This window comes from Equus przewalskii, unplaced genomic scaffold, assembly GCF_037783145.1.
Source record: "Equus przewalskii isolate Varuska unplaced genomic scaffold, EquPr2 contig_4043, whole genome shotgun sequence".
Classification (NCBI taxonomy): Eukaryota; Metazoa; Chordata; class Mammalia; order Perissodactyla; family Equidae; genus Equus; species Equus przewalskii.
In genome coordinates, this window is record NW_027227557.1 from 59,586 (window position 1) to 81,921 (window position 22,336).

The window sequence follows — 22,336 nt, forward strand, 5'->3', positions numbered from 1 at the left end:
AAAGGGAAGGAGTATAACTGATACCTACTGGGATGATAACTCTGGTATTTCCATCCCCATGCTTCTTTGGTGGGACTCTCAGCAGCCATGGTTTCAAATTATAACACAGCCATTTGTCCACAGTTGATTGGTTCAGAGGTGGTGCTCTGACACAAATGTGGCCAAAATCCCTTTGGCAGACCCTTTTGCTATCTCATCAGCTCGGTGATGGCTGTCTGACCCAAGCTGGCACTATCGAGTATTAGGTCAGAGAGAGAGAGATCATTATTTTTCTCATGATTGAACCAGTAACAAATAGAGCTATTCCAGACCATAATTTTCCACCATGTGGACTGAAGAGGTGAGGAAGGAAGAGAGAGGAATGAAGGCAACACTCAGAGCAGAGTAGAGATGAGAGACAGAGAGGCTAGTTGTGTTCAGGTCCCTGCTTCCAGCTGTCTTCTGGGGTCCCAGTGTCTCCCATCCTGGGGTGCTGTGATCCAGTACTTAAATCAAATTTTCTTTTTTGCTTTAGTTAATTTTAGCAGGTTTCTGCTACTTACAATGAAAAGAATGTTAACTAATGCAGTCTATTAAAGTGACTAACATCCAATATGCCACATTTATGGTAATAGGTTTAATATAATGATTTGCTATGCAAACAAAAACATGGAAATGCCTTTCTTAGCCTATAAGCTTCTTAAGTGAAAGAACTATAATTTCTCTTCCTCCTCTTCCTCTTTCTTGTATTCTCCTCCTTTTATTGCTCTTGGGGCCTAGCACAGTGCCTGACATCAATAGATGTTCAATTAATGCTTAATGACCTGAACTGAACATAAATAAAAAGGGAAGTAAGAAAGAAATTCCTCCCAAATCCCACCACTAAGTGACTCACACCATTTCATTTCTCCCTGGGCCCAGATTTGTCCACAGCTTTCATCATTTTTATTGAAGTGTAATTCCAAGACAGACTCGGTTTTGTATTCTACTTTTTTACAATAACAATGTATTATACATACATTTCCGTGATGTTCACAACCTTCAAAATTGCTATTGCTATTATTATTGCTTCAATAATGTGAAAGGTAATTTAGAAAGTGTTTATACTGAATATTTAATAAGGCAAACAGAAATTGAAAGTGCTTTCATCATAGTCAACAAGGCAAATTCTCTCCTCTCCTGCTGCACTGTCTTCTCTTGTGCAACCGCTCAAATCCAATTGTTATCTAATACCAAACATGCTCCTGCACTTCTGAATGTGGCTGGAAAAAACCCACCACCACACTGACCAGTCTCTCTTACATTTCTGATCACTAACACTCAGGGGGTCCATGATGCTGTGCTGCAATCATTCCACACTTCCCCAGTCTATTCACTTTCCCATTCTCCTAGGGGATTATTTCAGTGTTTCACCTCCAACCTCTAACACCATCCCCTCAGCCTCTATCTGACCTGACGACCTTGCACTTTCTTTCACTGAGAAATAAGGAGCAATCAGAAGAAAACTTACAAGACCACCTCTCCTTATTTTCCTCCATTTGTTCTGATCCACTCTGCCTGTCCTCCTGTTACTAGGAGTGAACTGAACATGCTCTTCTTTAAGACTAGCTCTTTCTTGGTGCTGATTCTATCCTCTCTCACCAAGTCAAGGATTTTGCTCCAGTAATTCCCTTCATCCATCTCTTGCATCACTCTTATTTTCTACTTTACAGGACTTTTCTCATTAGACTACAAATGTGTCATTACTTATTTCCTGAGCATGCACACACATGCATGTGCACAACCAAAAAACTCCTCCTGACCAATTTCACCTTCTACCTACTGCTTCACTTCTTACCTTCCTTTTTAAGCAGAATTCCTTCAGTCCAATTGTTCTCAAAGTGCACGTTGAGAAGCAACGTCAACATCAGCATCACCTGGGAGCTTTTTCGAAATGCAAAATCTTGGGTTCCACCCAGACGTAGTGAATCAAATATTCTGGGGGTAGGGCTCAGCAGTCTCCGCTTTAACAAGCCTCTCTGGTGAGTCTGATGCATGCTAAAATTTGAGGACCACTCTAGCATAAAATTTCTGACCCCAATTTCTCTCTTCTCATTTTCTCTTAAACACATTCCAGCTAAGCTTCAAATCCCTGCATTCCACAGAAAATACTGTCTCAAGATCAAGAATGACCCCGGTTTGTAGTAGCCACATTTCTCATTGTCAGAGAGAAAAGTTACAGATCAGCAAGGCCAGGAAGCTAGAATGAACCTTGTGGTACTGGAGTAGAGTAAGAGACACTGTATGGACTTAGGTTTAGCTTAATATAAGTTTATATACATATGGATAGATAGAAACAGAAACAATGGTAGATAGATGTGTACAGATGCATGAGCATGCATGCGTATATTATCTAGCTCTGTCTACTGAGAGGAACTGGGAGCAATGACACCCCAGTAGAAATGAGCACACTCAAGGCCTTGATATTGGTTTTTAATACCATTTGCCAATAAAAGGGACCAGGATTCCTTGAAGAAATGGCTGATTTTAGGACTGGGATGGGGAAAATACAAGATGAGCTAGAGTAGAGTACAGTACTAGAAAGTAACAAAGTGGTAAAAGAAAAAATATTCCTTAGTCCAGGACACCATAGGCCCTGGTTTTATTTTTATCTCACTGGGCAATTGTTCTTAGTCTCCTTTGCTGATTCCTTCTCATCTCTCTGACTTCTCAACATTGGAGTGCCCCAGGGCTCAGTCCTTGGACTTGTTCTCTTTTCTGTCTATAAATCCCTCCCTGGTGACCTCATCCAGTTTCATGGCTTTCAATACTATCTGCAGATTCCGAAATTTCTATCTTAGCCAGTCCTCTCCGCAGAACCCAGAATTGTATATACAATTGTCTACTTGGGATTTCAATTTGGATGCCAACAGGCAGTTAAAATTGACCAAAACTGAGCTCCAGATAGCTTCCCCACAAATATGCTCTTACAGTCTTCCCTGCTTTCATGAATGACAGTTTCATCCTTTTGGTTGCTCAGGTCCAAAACTTTGGAATCATCTTGACTTTTTTTCTTTTGCTTCACATCTGGTCCATTAGAAAAATTCAGCTCTACTTTCAAAATATGTCCAGAACCAATAACTCCTCACCACCTCCATTGCTAGCACCCAGGTCCAAATCACCATTATGTCTCATCTAGATTCCAGAAACAGATTCTTAATTGGTCTCCCTGTTTCTTCCTTTGATGTTCTCAAGACATTAACAAGTGATCCTATTGGTTTGCAAGTCAGATCATGTCCCCTCTCTACTCCAAATCCTTTACTGACTTCCCAACTCTCTCAGAGCAAGAGTCAAAATTCTTTCAATTACCTGGAAGCCCCTAAATGATCTACTCACCCCACAGTGCCTTCTGACTTGAGATCCTATTGTTCTCCTGCCCTCTCAGTCTACTCCAGCTACTCAGACCTTAATCCAGGTGGACAAATGCCTCAGGTATCTTTGGACCCACTGCATGTTTTGAGAGGAACACTAAGTTTGTGGTAATTTCTTATGCAACTACAGAAAACCCATGCAGATTGAATGATATGAAATTGCCAGTGATCAACCATGGTTGACCTCCAAAATGGCCATTTTATATACTTCTATCTAATGAATTGTAATATCCACCCCTACTCTCAACACCTCCATTTCCTTTCTCTACTCATTTCTTCCCAAAGAATGCATTACCATCTATTTCACTCTTTTTCTTATTTATTTCTCACTGTAAGGTAAGCAGACACCTTTATCTGTTTTTTTTTTTTTAAGCTGTTGCCTAAGTGCTTCGAGGAGTACCTGAAAATTGGAGATATTTAGTAACCATGTGTCCAATGTTGTAGGAGTGAATGAAAGTAGGTGGAGGAACTCAGAATTAGCATGAATCACTTTGTTGGAAAAAATCTCCAACTAACAATCTAGTAGATACTTGAAAAAAACCCAGGAGAACTGTACCTACCCTTAAACTTTGGAGTTTCCAGAAATCAGTCTTCTAGAGAATTTTAGCTTCTGTGCAGAAATGCTTTTGATTCTACATACACACAAAAAAACTAATACAAAACTTCCATGAAAATTCTCAAGTGATTTCACTCTCAGATGACCAGGTCAGAAAATCTGGCAGCCAAATTTAGCAAATTGGATATGGAAACAGCAGCAGTCAAATGGCTGCTTCCTTCACTTCCTCGATTTGAGGCTAATAGCAGGACAGAGGAAGGAAACAATGCAGCCTTCCGAGCTCATGCTGGGCACTGGGCAGCATGTCCACCTTTCCACGGGCAGCACGCTCTCACCTCAGCTCTAGGACAGGTGGATGCCTGTGGATGGATGGGCTGGGTCTCTATAGATCGCTTTGGGGGAAAGGCCATTTATCCAAAAGATCCATCTGCAAGAGGAGAGAGATCTCTTCTAATGTCACTGAAGTTTCGCAGCCCATCAAAGAGAAATGTGCTTCTTTAAAAAGAGAGCATGAGTCCTTAAACAATGACATTAAGCACATACTTGTTTTACTCAAGGCAGTCCAGTACCTGAGCACACTTACATCTTTGATCTACCTTCAGAGTCTCTGGAACATTCAGTCTAGAATGTCTGTGATAATATCCTCTGTTTCCTTAGACTATTATCTTCCCCAGAGAAGAATTTATCGGGACAACTTCAGGAAAATAGAACTGGCTGTATAATCCTACCCCTTACTCATACGGGCTGTTTACATTTCTTAATACTGTCTCAAATATTATCCACATCTATATGTGTTTTAAATAGAGTTACAGTAGAGATACTCTTTTGATTTTTTTCACTTGGGATAATTTAAAATGTTTGTTGGCATATTTCTACATAATCCTCATAACTTCAATGTCAGTAGCTGTACAAGTTGCCAGAGAATGAATATATGGCCATTTCCATAGTTTGGGATAGTTGGACTCTTTAGTAAAGAATGCTTTAGCACCCCACTTAAGAGCCTCTGTTCCTCTCACAGATGGGGTGTGCAGAGCTGACTCAACATGTCAGCAGAATAACTAATGGCTTATTTTTCGTGAAATGAGAACTTTCCCAAACTGCTTTCCAAAAATTTCTCTATTAGCCTGCTCTATTTTCTAAAATTCTCATCATTAGCAAAAGTCAGATTAAGGCTTAAACATCAGTCAAATGCATGTTATTTTTATTTGGAGAAACAAGACATAGGTCATTGTCACCCATTACTTTCCTATCACTGACTAATGTACAAGGCTGACCCACCATTCACTAGCCAGATGTGAAAGGAATGGGACTGGGGACAGTCGAGTTTGACATGGGGCTTGGGCGGTATCTCTGCAGAGAGAACTGTGTCTCAGTGGGAGCCTGTGGTCAGCAGGGAGGCTCCAAGAAGAAGAGGAGCCCTGAGCCGAGAGTGGCCAGCTCCACCCCTGACATCAGCTTCCTTACACTTGCCCTCTGGGTGAACAACAGCTAGCATCTGCTTTCAGTCATCTGAAGTGACACAGAAATCAATAGAAAATCTCTAACCTGAGGCCCTTTCGTATCTGCATGTGATGACCTGGTACGGCGGGGCCCAGTGAATACTTGAAGGACCAGGAGCGAGATGCCTATGTGATGGGCAATGATCTCTGCCTCTTGCTTCCATTTCAAAAGTAGCATCAGCTGTCTCTGGAAAACTGCAGCAGAATAATGGAGTAAGGAAGGCACTGGAACAATTGTGTACCTGATAATCTCATTATTACTATTATTCCTGGGAAATGGGCTCTCTGGATTAACTAGTTTACATAGTGTTTACATGGGGAAAATTAAGTTAAATATCTTTGGTGTCAACAACCTAACCATCAGTCAGCTCCAACTGGGCAGCCAAAAAGCCTTAAATAGAACGCGTTTCCAACATCTGCTGCCTCTGCCTTCTGAGATGATTACTTTGCCATGTTGGCCCCTTCAGTGCCCCCAGGTGACCCAGCTGCTCTGCCTGAAGGCCTCGTGGTGTGCAAAAGAGAATAATTGGCTCTGCATGTTTCCTGGGCTGCACCTTGTACAAGTGTCCCACAACGCCCCCTTTGACAAGCTAAGGAGAAATTCTTTAAGTAATATCTGTATCTGGTGCCAGCAACCAGAGCCTTGTGTGACTGAAGTGACAGCTCTTGAACATGGAGAACAGGTGTATTTCTCTCTCGACGCATAATCCAACATCGTCCAGTTCCACATAGACCCAGCCACAGGAAGATTTGGGTAACTGAGGCCGACCAGCGATGCGCTTTCCCTGAAATGTTGGGTAAAGGACACGATTTTCTGCTGAGCTTTAGTTGGGAAAACCAGCCCTTGTGTTCACACACTGCTCTCAGTTGGGCTTTATCAAGCGGTCAGGTTATAGACAGGTTGGTTCTAATAGGAGACCCTCTAGTCATACAAATGTGCAAACATGGGACACTGAGCCTGCTGGCCTTGACACTGGGGGCTTCGCGAGGACAGTCCAGATCTTGGTATTTACTAAGAATTTAGAAAATTCCTCCCTCCTTCTTTCCCTTTCTTCCTACTTACATGGAGTAAAATTGGAGAGGAATATTCAGGTAGTAACTGGAGACAGAGGTCTGTAGAGCAGTGGGGATTTTTTTTTTTTTTTAATTGGATGCATTGCCCATGTTCTCAGTAAGTCAGTTAACAAAGCTTTGATTAGAGTCTCCGCTTTTGATGTGGCCATTGTACTGCCTGAGGGCTGACTCAGACAGAGGCTCAGCTATGAGACCCCTGATGGGGAGATGGGACTGATGTCTGAGCATTCCTTTCCCACTGGCAGCAGCCTGTAAATATTGTGACAGTGAATTTTACACCGGTGAAGACTAAGGAGGTGCTCGTGGTGGTGGAGTTCCATCAGAGGGGGCACACTGAGTTGGCACTGCAAGGTAGGAATACCGCCAGGAGACTAACTTTACATCAACATGGCAGAATGTACATACGCCAACATGTTATTGCTCGGAGCAGCCACCTTCTAGAGATATATTCTTAGTCCGATAAAATAATGCCAGTTAAGTGCTCTGAAGACCCTCAAGCACTTTGTGGCAGGATAATGTTGCAGATATTAGGTAGCCTCCCCAGCCCCGAGCCCCATCATTTATTACTTTTTCCATCATTAGCAGAAAGCAGAGAAAAGAAGGTTTTCTCCAGGCTTTGCATTTCAAAAGCCCTCACCCTCTGTGACTGGAGAGGACTCAGGCACAGCTCAAGTGTTGGGAAGCCAAGGAAAGCTTCCTGCTCATAGACTAGCTGGGGTGGGGTGCCAAGAGAGCAGAGGTCAGTGGAGCCAGAGGGAGGAGGTTTCCCTCCGGGGCCACCAGGAGGGGCCTTGTGGGCTTCCTTTGAGCACCCAGGAGCCAGCTGGGAACCAGGTCAGCACTCACACTTGAATAAACAACGTTCATCAGCTGAGCAGGGGGCTAACCAGCTAACCTGGCTTTCTGTCTGGTTCCATGCAGCCTTTTACTTCCCCAGTCACCAGAACTTTACTCAGGGGCTGTGCAGCAGGATTGTCATGTTGTGAGGACAGTCCCCCTACCCTGCACTCCTTCAGGACACCTGAGAACCCAGAGAAGTTGCATGGGGTCCTAGACACCCAGCGATTGAGGGTGGCGTGAAGGGAAATTCCAAAAACATATGCCGGAAAGAGTATGGATGGGGGTATAGAGAAAAGAACTTGGGAGTCCCTGCACTGAGACCGGGTTAACACAACTTGTGATGCTGTAAAAGGCCCTGGAAGGATGCTAGAGGGCCTGGCTTTAATCACAGCTTTGTTCCCAAGTCACCATGTGATCTTGGACGTAAAACTGCATTCTCTGGGTCTCAGTTTCCACACTGTCTGCACGTGTTCGTTCATTTACCCTCTCATTCAATTTTTTTCTTCATTTAGCAACTCCCAACCTCTTCTCTAATTCAATAAACATTTATTGAGCACCATTTATAGGCGAAAACCTGCGGTGGGCACTGGACATAACAAAGGGAGATGGGATCTATCTTCAAGGAACTTCCAGCCCAGAGCTCCAAAATGAGGGGGTCTAAGCGATTGGTCTAAGTTTCTGACAATTCTGCCATTCTGTAATTCTATTATTACTGCAAGTTTTACATTGATATCTTACCCACCCCCAAAAAGGTATAAGCTCTCTTTCACAGAGCTGTGGCTCAATGACAGCAATTTCTTGCCCTGAGGGATTGGTTTCAATATTTGGAAATGTCTAAAGGCCATTTGGAGCCAAGTGTGGTAGAAAAGGCAGCTAAGGCGTAGAAAAGAACCAAGTTCCAGGTGGGCTGGCAGCAGAGTCTTCTGTTCCTGTATTTATTTTTGGTCGAAGTCACTGTGAGCACAGCTTTCAAGTGCCCTGTGGTGGTCTGCCCAGGGATGCGGTTTTGTTAAGCTTTCAAATCACGTCCCCCAGCACAGCTTGCTGATGCCTGAATGGGAGCCTCCCATATGCTTTTGTGCAGCCTCTGTTAGCGAGCTCAATGCGGTGGGCTTTATCATCAGCATAACTTGGTGTCTCTGCTTCTGCCATATTTAGGGTTGTTACATCTTCCCTCTCCCCCGCCTTTCTTCAAGGACTGACAACAAAGTCAAGCGGTAAAGGATGACACAACTAAGAGCCTACTTGCCATGAATGCTAATCCCGTACCCTCACTCATCTCAGTTTAGAGGTAGTTTTGTACCTTCTGGGTGAAGAAGCCTGTTGAATGGAAGCAGCCATTGTCATTCCATTAGTACGTCCTAAATATTGAGCCAGATTGTTCTGTGAGGGTTCACTTACAGATCTCCTGCCTTCTCTACACCAGGAGTACTTGATTCCATCCACTCATTTACTCCTTTATTCTCCAAATAAATAAGAGTCACCAGGAACCAGGCAATGTGCTAGGCTGGGATGATGCATAAGACATGATCCCTGCCTCGTGAAGCTCGCAGTAGTGGGGAAGGGATGGACACGTACACAGTTATTGTGAGACCGCAGAGTAGGTGCAGATAGAGAAGTACATAAGAGAACAGTGGAAGCGCAGAGGAGAAGAGGGCAGGCTGGGTCCTTCTTTGTGGTAGACTGTTCTTGTTTGCAAAGATACACTGCTCTTCTCTGTGCTGAGCTCTGTACTTCCATGCTGTTGTTATTATACTTCTCTCTATTAAAGTCAGCCTTGGCCATGGACTTGCTTTGGTCAATTAAATGAGGTGTAGCATTTTCATTCAGAAGCCTTAAAATCCAGCATGTGGTCAGCCACAGTCTTTCCTTTTGCCCTCTGCCATGATGATCAGCAAATACTCAAGGTTGTTCTGTTGGGTCCCGGAGAGGAGCTGACATAGGATGGTCATGTAGAACAAGGAAAAGGTAAATTATTATTTGAAGTCATTGAGATTTTAGGGTCATTTGTTACTGAAACATAACCTAGTTGATTTTGACTGATACACTTTTATTTGTCTTTGTTCCCCAGTGTCTGATGTGTAGTAGCTACTTCATAAAGTTTGTTGAATGAACCAAGAGCTGAAGGATTCAATATCCTCGAGTGAGAGAGTGAGGAAGGGAGGTGCTGTGGGGTCTGGAAGGTCTTGTGTAAAGAAATTCAGCAGGAGCTTGGCCATGGTGGGTGTCATAATCTTTTCCAGATGAACTTGACAGGAAAGGCTCACAGGGCTTTTGTCTCCCTCTACGTGTTCTGTTTGCCGCTATGTCACACACAAGCTCTGGGAGCTGAAGCTACTGATTAGCCAGAAAAGAAGTGATATTCACAGGATATTGGGAGGCTCATCAAATCACTGGGGAGGGGGAAGTGGGACAGAGAAGCAGACTTGGGGCTAAATTTCCAGGAATAACACTACAGAACTTCCCAGAGAAGGCAGCGTTTCCCAACTCCACTAGTAAGGGTAAAAATAAATGACTAACAAAAACACTCAAAATATGCTGCCTGAAAGAATAGAGAACTTACTTCTCTTTCACCCAGCAGTTCTGAGGGGAGCAGTCTAGGTCATCCAGGTGCCCAGAATCCTTCCAAATCCTTGTTCCATTATCCCTTAGGGCACTATCATGTAGAATATCAAAATTGAGTGCCTTCCATATGTGGGCCCCAGCCAGTGGGAAGACAGAAGAGGAAAGACATTCATAGTCTTGTCCAAATCTGAAACTGGCATCTAACACTTCTGCTTACACTTCACTGGGAAGAAATTCCTCGCATGTCAACATCCAGCTGCAGGGGACGTAGAGTCTAGTGAGGTAACCATGTGTCCAGCAACAGTACTATCAGGATGTATGTTCGTCAAGTATCATTGCAATGATGCTCTGTAACAAACCCTCCTAAACCTGGTGGCTTTTAAACACAAGCATTTATTCACACCCTCACAAATTTGGACGTTGGCTGCTGTTCAGCTGCTCTAAGCTAGGCTGGGCTGGAAGGCTCTCGTTAGTCTACAGGTTGGCTGGGCATGTGCCAGGCTGTGGGTTGGGTTCAGACCTGCTCCACATAGGTTTGTTCTGGGGCTCAGATGGAAAAGCCAATGTCTTTCTGGGGCATGTTCTTCTCAAGAAAGAAGTGCGCAAGAGTGAGCAGAAATTCTTGATGCCTCTGGAGACTCAGTCCGGAAGTGTCACATAGTCACCCTCACTCACAATCCACTGATCAAAGCAAGTCACGTGACTAAGCCCAACATCAACAGGGCTGGGAAAATACTCTTCCTACTTTATTGAGAGATACTGTGAACTCATATAGCAAAGGCGTGGGTGTGTAATTCTAATACAGGGGGTGCATGAATAGAGAGCAACATTTCAGCCCACACCCTGTAAATGAAGGGAGAATGTATTTTTATGGATAGTTAGAAATCTCTGCCACGTGTAAGTTTTTCATTTGTTGGCATTTGTAGAATTTACATAGCACACTGGGTTGAGTTGGAAGGAATTTGGGGCCATCCATATGGGACTTGGTGAAAAAATTCAGTATATACTTATACTAACATAGATAAAATACAAAATATTAGGGATGATATTAAATATTGAACAAGCAGTAAACTTCTAAATAAAATATTTTCAATTTTTTATTGAAAACTTGTTTGCTTCTGTGAACCTAATTATTTTATTGAGGTATAATTTATGTACAAAAATGCACCCATTAAAAGTGTACAATTTGATCACTTTTGACAATTTGATATATAACTTATTTTAGATCAAATTTTATACTTGAAAAGGCTACTTTCAAATCCTCTTGAAGTCTCTTGTGAAACTTCCTACTACAGTCTTCAACCCACTACAATCAAATTTTGTCTAATAAATTATTTCAAAAGAAACATGAAGCTTTTTCTTTTGGTTCCTATTGATGTTAACATACTAATCTTAACAATTCATTAGGAACATTGGCTAAGTATCACATGTGAACCATTTTAACTTCATTTCACCAAAGCTGGCATTTTGCTTGAATCCTTAACACTTGTTCACACACACATTTTACTCATTTTTAAATTTAAAAAATTTAACATGGAGACATGGTTACAAGAGAAGTGAGCTGGCTACATGTGAAAATGCACTCAATATTGCCTTCTTCTTGATTCTTTGGACTTTTTCCTATAAAAATATCAGGAGATTTCCTCCTTCTCATTATCATCTAGCTGAGTCCAGAAGTCAGTCAATTTATATAGATAATACATTGAAACCAGAGTCACTGGACAGTGCACTCAAATTGACAAATCTAGGTTCATTCACACGTATCCTTTTCCATTTAAATTCTCAAAACCTTGCAATTCTTCCTGTTCCTGGGATTGACTTTGTAACTGGCCTCCCAGGGTGTGCTTGTGTCTGATCCAAGTATTAAAAGTGACAGGGGTCAGAGGAGATGGGCTGGTGGGTGGGGCAGGAGATTAATTCCCTCTCCAAGGTAACTGTGTGAGGTCAGATAGGGCCTCAAACAAGGCAGGGACAGCCTCATACGGAAGGGAAAAGGCTTCGTTCTGCTGCCAAGAGGGGCCTGGGGGCTTGAGTTACTAGGCTTATCCAAATCCTCCTTCATGGTCCCATTTCCATTCCCAGATTCCCACTTTTTCCTGGAGATAACTATCTCTCACACATGAAATCTGATGAGGCTGATAAGTCAATTGACTTTCTAATTTGGCAACTTGTAGGCAAAATTTTGAGTTTGGTTTTTAGCCTTGCAGTTCAATTAATAATTGTTTTTTTAGCTCTGTTCCAAGAAAACACAGATTTTTAAAAGTCTTGAGCTGAGCATTCAGGACTCGGAGCGTGTCACTGCATTCCCTTGAGTGGTCCAGCTTTAACCTCATCACTTGAGTTCAGTCTTGAATTTCTCTTGCTCTTCATGTTATTTTTTTGACTGTGGCCACTTGGTTTCCCAAAGCCTTGTCTTCAGTGAGTACGTCACTCCAGGTGAGCATGAGGAGTAATTCGTTGTTTTTCCATGTGTGCCCAGGGCTTCCAGAGCCCAGATCTTTACAGCAGCTGAAGCCCAGCCTTCATGACAAATCAGGACAGGAGGCCAATCCTGGTTTCTTCTCATTTCCTCAAACTTCTGTGCCTTGCAGTCCCACTTTGGGTGATCTTCGTTCTGTTCATTTTCCCACTGTCCTCCTTCTGCTTCCTTGGGATGTGAGATAATGATTTTGGGGTATTGAACATGACTCTGTGGAGCCAAAGGTTGCTATAATAAGGATGGACAAGTATATAACCTTAAATAAAAGCTTGGACTGTGTCGGGTGGTGACTTTTCTTTGATCTCTAGGCAGTCTCAGATCTGCTGCTTGGGGTGGGAGAGGTGAGGTGACCCCCGTTGCAGTTTCACACTGGAGTGGGACAGTCCTATCTCTGCCAGCTCATCTATGCACATGGGGCTTTACAGACCACAGGCTGTAACCTGCCCTCCACTGGCCTTGCCTCCTCCAGCTTCTCAGCCACCTGTGAGATGGCCAGAACAAACACAGATGTGCTCGCCTTGGAAGCTGAGAAAAGAAATGAAGAGACTTTCCCAGGACCCCTAGGGTTGGCCAATAGCTGGGCCAAGAATCAAATCCACATCTTCCCAGAGCCTCCATGCTGACCTCCCTGTCAGGCCTGGCCCTAACCCTCACAGGCCCAGGGCAAGGCTACCATGGGGGCTCACACACTATTATCTAAAGATTCAAATGCAACAATCAAGACAGCAACTGTCAAATAAAATATACTCTATCTTTCCATCTTGATAAGTTGTCACAGTTTGGAGTCTCCAGAAGCAGATCCTGAGACGGAGTTTGGCCTGTAGGGTATTTATTAGTAATCAGCAGGGGGAGGAAGCAGGAGCAAGCAAAGGGAGATGTCCCACTGCAGTGCAGGCCCCACCAAGCCTCAGCCGACCCCACCGGGTGTCCCAGAGCATATGGGCCCCCCCCAAGTTTACCAAAGTTAGGTGAAATGGCTGGGCCACCCCTCCTCCAGCCCCAGGACAGGGTGTACCTCTGGAGAGGGGGCTCTGGGCAGCTGCAGCAAGAGCTGAGAACAGGGCGACAAGGCCCTCCTCTAACAAATACTCCGTGATAATGACCTGTTCAGCTCAGGAAGGGTAGGGGGGGTCAGAGGCCCTCCTTCTCATTCTACTCCAGGAAGTCCTGGCCCCCACGTCCAACCTCTGACCACCTGCCTCCAGAGTCGAGTCTTGGCCCCTCCTTGGGCCTATGAACACATCACACGGGGGACTGAGCCGCCCTGGGGCAGACAGAGGGGCAGGAGATCCGCTACCCCCAACACCGTGGAGGCGGGCAGGGAATTCCAGAGTCCCCAGTACCCAGAGATTGGTCTAAATCCGGACGGGGCCCATCCGGATCCCTCCACAAGGGGAGCAGGAGGAAGGTTCCTAAAGAGGGAGGGGCAGGATAGGGACCCTCTTGCTGGGTCTAAGGTACAGCTACCAAAGATCACAGGGACATGCTGGGAGAGTTAAACGGGAAATTGCCTAAGGGAGGCTCTGAAATTCCTAGAGGAGGAAAGTGACTCCCTGTTAATATTAAATAAAATACAGGCTTTAAAAAAATCCCCATGAGTACAAAGATTGTTGTTGCTATTAGCCACATTCCTGGTGTAGCCCTGCCAAGGCCTCCTGTCCCTCTTGGGGGTTAGCCCCTGGTCCAACAATCGTCTCCCGCGGTGGAATCCTCCCCGAGAGTGTAGGCCAGCATCGCCCTCCACCCCCGCCTGCGGCCAGGTCCCTGGGGACGCGCCAAGCAGGGCGCTGTGGGACAGAGGAGTAGGGCAGCCCGGGCAGTGACTAGCGCGAGCAGGAGCCAGAGCGATCGCGGCGGGAGCAGGAGGCGGCCGGGCCCAGCCCAACGCAGCGACGCCGGAGCAGCCCACTGCCGGGGCACCCAGGCCACCAGTGCCAGCCGTCCCTCCGCCTTCTCCTCACGCTGCTCGGCACGCGTGGGAGTGAGGGAGTTGCGCGCCTGCCGGCAGTCACCGGCTCAGGGCGGCCTGGGCAAGGAAATCCAGGCGGAGGGAGGCGCAGGAGGGCGAGCGACGAGAGGAGGCGGGGAAGGGAATGGGCGAGGCGGAGGGGAGGGAGGAGGAGGGAGAGCGAGGGAGGGACCCGCCTGCCGCGCCCCGGATGCCCAGCACGTGTGGCCACAGGCGCCCGTCTCCACTGATGTCCCTTGGCTTAGCCGTTCCCAGTGTCGGGATGGTGCGTGCGCATGGGTGTGTCCCCGCGCCGACCAGCGCCACCCCGGCCCCGAACCTCCGGCTCCCTCCTCCGGGCCGCGATGCATGTTCGCCTCCTGCCACTGGGTGCCGAGAGGCAGGAGAACCGTGAAAATGATCCTCTTTGGAGCTCCAGCATCCCCTCGCTCACCCAGGAGGTCAAATGCACTGGACGACTAGGAGATCTCTGGACGCACGCAGGTGTGGGCAGCGCGGGACAAAGGAGCCTGGGACGCGCGGGGCGAGGCGGGGAGTGGGGCTCCGCCGGTGGGCGTTTGCTGGCAGGGGCGTGGACCCGCACCCTGGCGCCTACTGGAAAGCCAGATTTCAGTTCCTCTGCCTTTTGAGGCTGGGAGCCAACCAAACAATGGGGAACAGTGTCCCAGGCAGGCGCCAGTCGCATGTTTCCGCGCTTGGCTCTTTCCCGAGCGCATGCTATGCGCACGTCTCGCTGAGGCGAGGCTTGGGGCACGGGGCAGCTGTCTGCCTGGAGACCCTAACCCTTCTGTCCTCCACCACACCAGGAAATGGGAGCTCTGAGAGCCCACAGGGGTACCTGCATGTCGCCACTATTCTTCCTCCCTTCTTCCACGTGGAGAAGGGATGCATCAGCCTGGGTTGCCTCATTTCTCTCTCCGGCACCTGGGTTCCGATGGTGTCCTCAGCCCCAGGGATCCGCTCCCGCTCCCTGCCGTCTCCCTTCCCGCGCCCTTTTTTCGCGTGGGGCGGAGGTGACGTTTCCTGGGAGTGAGAGAGGCCAGGCTGCCCGGAGCTTCAGCCTTGAGGGAGGGGCGCGCGCTGCGCGGAACTGGAGCTACCTCAGAAGGAATCCTGTGAAATCTGTTTCAGACGAAGGAAAAGGGCTGGGAGGCGGGCAGGGAGGGACCCTGCGGGACCTGGGTCCCGGGGAAAAAACTTCCCTTGGATTGTTGGTGGACGTTCGCTCTCGCCCAAGCTGGAGAAGGGAGAGTTGTTTGGGAGAAGACAGTTTTGCTGACAGTCCCATCCTCGGGTAGCAAGTGCCTTTGTGCTTGCAGGAGATCTGGTGTGAGCTGCTAGGGCGTGTGTGTTTGTGTGGGCGTGTGCGCGCATGTGTGCACTTTCGGTGCGTGTATATGTAGGCTGGTGCGTGCCCGCTGCCATGGCCCACTCGGTGCGCACAATCTGGCAGTCATGTCAGGGCTCAGCATCATTAGCTGCTGACTCTTGCGTATATTTACTTATTTGTCTCTGGGAATTCCTCTTCTCACCTACTCCAAGGCTTGAAGCTCCAGGATTGAGCTCCCTGCCCACTGAATGTTCTGGAGGATCTTGATTTCATTCTGAGCTAAGCACTGCTGCTAAACTTAATAATGAAAGGATTAGCAGCGTGGGCAGTTTTCCTGCTGCCACAGGGTTGCACACAAACGTTTGCCGTGTACTGTCCTGTGATCCAGAGAGAGTGATTGTGCTCTTTGCTTTAAGTCCTAAAGTGCATGTACAAGTCCTTTAACCCATCCTGAACATGGCGATAATGAGGGGCAAGAGCAGGCAGTGGGCTGTGGACTTCTCCTCTGCTCTCTCAGCCCTCTGTCTGCCCTGTCCAGGCTCACTTGGTGGGAACGCCCCTGACTTTTTCCCCTTTCTGGACTGTGTCTTGCTCAGAATAGATAAGCCGTCCCCAAAGGACGTGTATTTGTTGTCTGGTGTTCTGGGAAACAATAAATTTTGACAGCCCAATAACAGTTTGGAAAGTTAGAGTTTGTTCTGCCCAACTGATGCCAAAGACGTAAAATGCCATGTTCCAAAATGTTGATTTTGGCATTCTGACAAGAAATCCAATGTTTCATTTTGTGGCACATCTTTTGCTGCCCTTAAGTGAAAATTATCATTTAACCAATTAAAATGAATTAAAAGGTTTTTATTTTGATAATTTTGGACCTTGTACCTTCCTAGAGTGTTCTGTACCCAGGAATTGAAATTGCGCTTCTGGGTGTAAGGTCCCAAGAAACTTTCCATTTGTTTAGAGTGAGAACAAAATGATTTTTTTTTTAAAGAACCTTTTGGAGTCACCAGTATGTACCCTGGGAAGTCCATCTGTCCTTCCTTCCTTCCTTCCTCGCCTTTTTCCTCCATTCCTTGGAATCACCAAATTAAAGGAGTGTGTGGACTGTTGCACAGTGACGAAGACATCCTCCCTCCGTAACCTGCGCAAGAGGTGGTTTATGGGTTCTTTTTGAAAAACAACAGCTTTTAAATATTCTTTAAGTATTCTTTTTCCAAATTATATATTGTGCTGTATTTTGGCAAAGAAAACTCCCCAACAACCGACCTAATGGCAGGTCTCAGCAGCCTGATAGCCATTCCCAGGAGGAGATACCAAAAGCCACTTGCTCTGTCTTTTTTCACAGGGTCTGGGGTTCTTTGTCATTTGCATGTGAATGTTTAGGTAGGGTGGAAGAGGAATTCAAATTGACAAAAAGGAGCAAAGCAGAGTCTAGGGCACCAGACAGAGGCCTGGGGAAGGGAAGGAGTCTCTAAATGGTCTCTACTGGTCTTTTCAGATTGAGCCAACCCTTGATCCTGGAGACTGTAGAAGGACGTGGCTGAGCTGTAACCTCTTTCATTCAGTCTTCCTCTTTCAAGTGGAGCGGAGTCCTAGCCATCTTCCCCATCTGTCCACGTTTTTGGATGCCAGCATGGTATTCCTAAGTCCTTCTAATGAACCTGCTATTTTTAATGCTGACTTTTATTGAGTAATCTGTAGACTTTCACATTATTCATTCTTTAGCAAAGCCTGGTATACATGGTTGATATTGTTGGAATCGGCTGCAAATTTGGATCTGGATTTGAGTAGAAATCCTAGCATAGTCCAAGCACATAGTAGGCACTCAGCAAATACTTGTAGATATAGATTAATATCCCTTCCACACTGTTAAATCCATGAGTTCAGGAACATTTTGTTGTTGTTGTTGTTCATCAAGGAGTCCCCAGTAGCTAGAGTAGAATCTGACATATAGTATGTGTTCAGTAAACACTTGCTGAATGAATGAGTGTCCAACATTTAGTCTGTCTCAATACTTATCAGCATGAGGGTAGCATGACAACATTAGATTGGGAATCAGGTGATGTGTGGTTTAGTTATGTTACTAACCACTTGTGTAACATTGAGTCATTTGACATTGCAGTCAATGTTTCTTCTTTTGTAAAATAAGGGAATTGGATAGATGGATGACTCCAGTTTTAAAAGTGTATGGTTTACTTATTACATAAAATCAATTACATTTGCATAAAACATTGCTGTTGACAGAGTGGTTGTATACATATTATCTCCTGTGATTTTTATAACTCTCTTATATTATCTCCGTTTTATCTCAATCTTATAGGTATGGAAAAGGAGGTCCAGAGAGATGAAGCAATTTGGGTCACCTGGGAAGTAAGTGAACCAGAACCCAGGTCATTTGACTCAAAGTCCGGAGCCCTTTCTTCTCTGGAGCACTGCCTCTTGAGACTTGAGAGTTAGGATGCTTTAGGCTGAAAGTAAGACAGCAGGCCAGCTAACATGGCTTCAATAGTAAGGACACTTATTATCTTACCTAAGGAGAAGTCCAGAGGTAGGGCAGCTTCAGTGTTGTTCAGCAGCTCTGCATGGACCCAGACACTTTCCACCTTTCTACTTTGCCATCCTCAGCACACCAGCTATGTCACCCAGTCGTCATGATTATGAGATGGCTGCAGTAATTCTGGATGTTGCTAGACACTACCACATCCACCATATAAAACGCGGTATTTCCTCATGCATTTCTTTTAATCATGGAAGAACACCTTTTCTAGAGGCCCTCATAAATCTTCTCATCGGATCCCATTGGCCAGGATTGGGTCATATACCCATGCCCTAGCTGCAGAAGAGTCTAGGATGATGTGTGTCTGGTGTCTTCACTCTTCACTCTCTATAACGAGAGATGGACTTTGCCATAATGGGGGGAATGGAGAGATGTGTGTGTGTGTCTGTGGTGAGGGGCAGGGATGGCTGTTGGCTGAGCAAGCAGTAGTGTCTGTCAGAATAGGTCAAAGTGAGTTACAATTATTGTTACAATAAAACTGTCAGGAGAGTTTAATAAGAAGTTACGTAAACCCTGGCTTATTTCAGGGAATCTCTGTGTGATCAAATTCCAGGACAAGAAAAATTATTGGATAATTCTTCTTAGTTTGTGTTACTAAATATCAGTTCAGTCCTTACTGAATTGATGTGTTCTGCGCAGCTACAAGCCATCTCATATGTCAAGTGCTTAGTCCCCGGCCCACAGTAAGCGCTGAAAAAAATATCAAGTGTTATCTTGATATTATGTGAAGGTGTATTAGAGGTAATCCTAAGTAGTGGGAAGGTCTTGACTTAGAATCTAATGTTTTTTAGCCCAAATCCTATCAGTTTCTGATTGTGCAAGACCTGAGATGATGTGTTGAAAAGCACGTTGTGACTGTCAAAACACCATCCAAATGGAGAGTACTACTATAATCAATTTAGTTTTAAAAAAGGGGAGTAGCTCCTGCTCCCTGAGTTTCTTCTCTGTTGGAGCAGGAATTGGATGGTCACATGCAGACATCCATATGTGCTAAGCTGAGTGTCGGGTCCCATGACAATCCTGCTGTGAAATCCAAGCCAAGAGCAAATAACAGCCACACCTTTTCATTTTTTTTTCTGCTTTTTTTTCTCCCCAAATCCCCCCAGTACATAGTTGCATATTTTGGTTGTGAGTCCTTCTACTTGTGGCATGTGGGACGCGGCCTCAACATGGCCTAATGAGCAGTGCCATGTCTCCGCCCAGGATCCAAACCCTGGGCCGCCTAAGTGGAACACGCGAACCCAACCACTCGGCCCTGGGGCCGGCCCCAGCCACACCTTTTCTGCTAGAAGGACAATCCCACACATTTCTCTATCAAACTCATCTAGAATGCAGTTCAGGGTCCACTGAAAATCAGACACGAAAGGAACAGAAGGGAGAGACAGTTTGTTAAATACTGTGGCCCAGCTCTGACGTTTTTAGGCCTAGATTACATGGGCCAGCTCTTTGTATTAAATGTATTCTGAAAAAATGTAATGTTATTTCAATGGTCTGCTAAGATCTTATGTCTTGACGTCCTCAAAGCAATGGCAGAGTGCATTGACTGTGAGGACAATGCAATCCTGTTAGCTTCACATCGGTTGGACAGTATATAGCTGGATACTTTTCACTCATCTAGCAAACTCTAATTCAAACTGACTTTAACATTAAGGACATTTACTGGCTCATATATCCAGGAGTCCTGGGTTAAGGACTTAATTCAAGGACCGTCCTGCCTTTTGTGATGGCTTTATCCTCGGACTGCTGTTGGGATGGTTGTAGTAGTTCCAGTTCTCACGTTTTCATAGGGTCCCCTCCAGAGGAAGAGAGAAACCTCTTCTGACTCAGCATTCCAAGCAAAAGTCCTGCAGTCACTCTGATCAGACCTCCTAGGCCACATGCCCAACCCTGAACCAGTGACTGTCATCAGTGGAAGGGAATTTACTGATTATCTTAAGGTGACTGGAGCCTGACCCTGGGACTCAGGGTGGGACCAACTTCCCTCCTGGTGGAGTTCTGCATGGGAGAGGGGTCAATACCAAAAACCCTGGCCTCTTCCCAGAAGGAGGAAGGGGAAGGGGGCAATGACTTCTAGGAAGATGACCTCCAACAGCAAGTCTAGATGCTTTGTCTGGGTCAGCGGTTCTCAAGGTTGTTCCGGGACCCCTGGAAGTCCCTGAGATCCTTTCAGGGCATCTATGAGGTTCAAAGTAATTTCAAAATAATGTGAAGATGTTGTTTGCTTTTATTGGGTAGCAGTTTTATTGAGATATGATTCACATACTTTAAAATTCATGCACGTACTCAAAGTGTATAAATTTAATATATTCACAGAATTGTGTGAGCATCACCACAATCAATTTTAGAACTTTCATCATCCCCGAAAGAAACTCTGAGCCCTGTAGCAGTCATACCCTCACTTCCTCCCAAACCTCTCACCCCTAGGTAATCACTAATCTACTTTCTGTCTCTATGGATTTGTCTATTGTACACATTTGATAAAAATGTAATTGTCCAATATGTGGGCTTTTGTGTCTGGCTTCTTTCACTTAGCATGTTTTCAAGATTGTCCATTTTGTAGCACATATCAATATTTCTTTCCTTTTCATTGCTGAATAATATTTCATTGTATGGATAGATCACATTTTATTTATTAACTCATCAATTGGATTGTTTCCCCCTTTTGGCTAACATGAATAATGTTGCAGTGAACATTCTTGTAAAACTTGCTGTATAGATACATAGTTCATTTCTCTTGGGTATATACCTAGGCTTGAAATTACTGGGTCATGTGGTGACTCTATGTTTAATCTTCTGAAGAACGGCCAAACTGTTTTCCCAAGTGGCTGCCCAGTTTGTGTTCCCACCAGCAGTGCATAATGGTTTCAAATTTCTCCACTTATTTGCTAACCCTTATCTGTCTGATTATGCCATCTTAGTGGGTGTGAAGTGGTGTCTCATTGTGGTTTTGACTTGCATTTCCTTGATGTTGAGCTTCTTTTCATGTGCTTCTTGGCCATTTGCATATCTTCTTTGGAGTACTCTCTATTTGGATCTTTTGCCTGTTTTTAAATTGGGTTGTCTTTTTATTATTGAATTGTAAGAGTTCTTTATATATTCTGGATACAAACCGCTTATACAATAAATGATTTGCAAATATTTTTTCCCATTCTGTGGGCTGTCTTTTTACTTTCTTGGTGGCGTCAAAAATTTTTAAATTTTGAAGATACCCGCTGTATCTGTTTTTTTTGTTGTTGTTGTTGCTTATATTTTGGATGTCATAGCTAAGAAACTACGGCCTAATCCAAGGTCATGAGGACTTAAGCCTATATTTTCTTATATCAATTTTATAGTTTTAGCTCTTCTATTCAGATCTTTGATTGATTGTTGTGTTAATATGTAATTGACATACAATAAACTCACCATTTAAAAATGTACAATTGAGTGGATTTTTGTATATTCACTAGGCTGCGCAACTATCACCACCGTCTAATTCTGAAACATTTTAATCATCTCCCAAATAAACCTGTACCCATTAACAGCCTAAGAGGGTTCTGTACCAATTCCACTGTATGAGGGGGTTTCCCCACACATGCAACAATTCTCTGACACCAGCTGCACCTACAATTCAACTCAATTCTGATGCTGTCTACCTGGAGATAGCATCAGAACCCACAGGTTAAGGGCTCAGGCCCACAAGACTGCCCTCCCCTTCAAGTGACAGTCCCAAGTCCAGGTTGTCACCTCGGCTTCTGACCCACTGGCTATAGATTGGAGGTTCCCATGACCTCATGTGTGGGTATGATTAATTTGCTTGACTGGCTCACAGAACTCAGAGACACATCCTGTTTACTAGATCACCAGTTTATCCTAAAAGGGTACCACTCAGGAACAGCCCTACAGAAGAGCTACATAGGGCAAAGTATGGGGAAAGGGCACGTAGCTTCCATGTCCTCTAGGAGCAGGCCACTCTCCCCACATGTCCATGTGTTCACCAACCAGGAGCTCTTTGAACCCCATCCTTTTGGGTTTTTATGGAGGCTTCATTACACAGTCATGATTGATTAAATCATTAGTCCTTGGTGATTGAACTCAATCACCA

The 22,336-nt window shown here is 45.2% G+C and overlaps 1 long non-coding RNA gene across 1 annotated transcript; it reads left to right on the top strand.

The window, feature by feature from the left end:
• The first annotated feature begins 14,383 nt into the window (after positions 1-14,383).
• On the top strand, positions 14,384-21,671 carry LOC139081302 (uncharacterized). Its single transcript, XR_011536410.1, has 3 exons — positions 14,384-14,854; positions 17,197-17,334; positions 18,019-21,671. It is a non-coding gene; the product is annotated as an uncharacterized lncRNA (long non-coding RNA).
• The last annotated feature ends 665 nt before the right edge of the window (positions 21,672-22,336 follow it).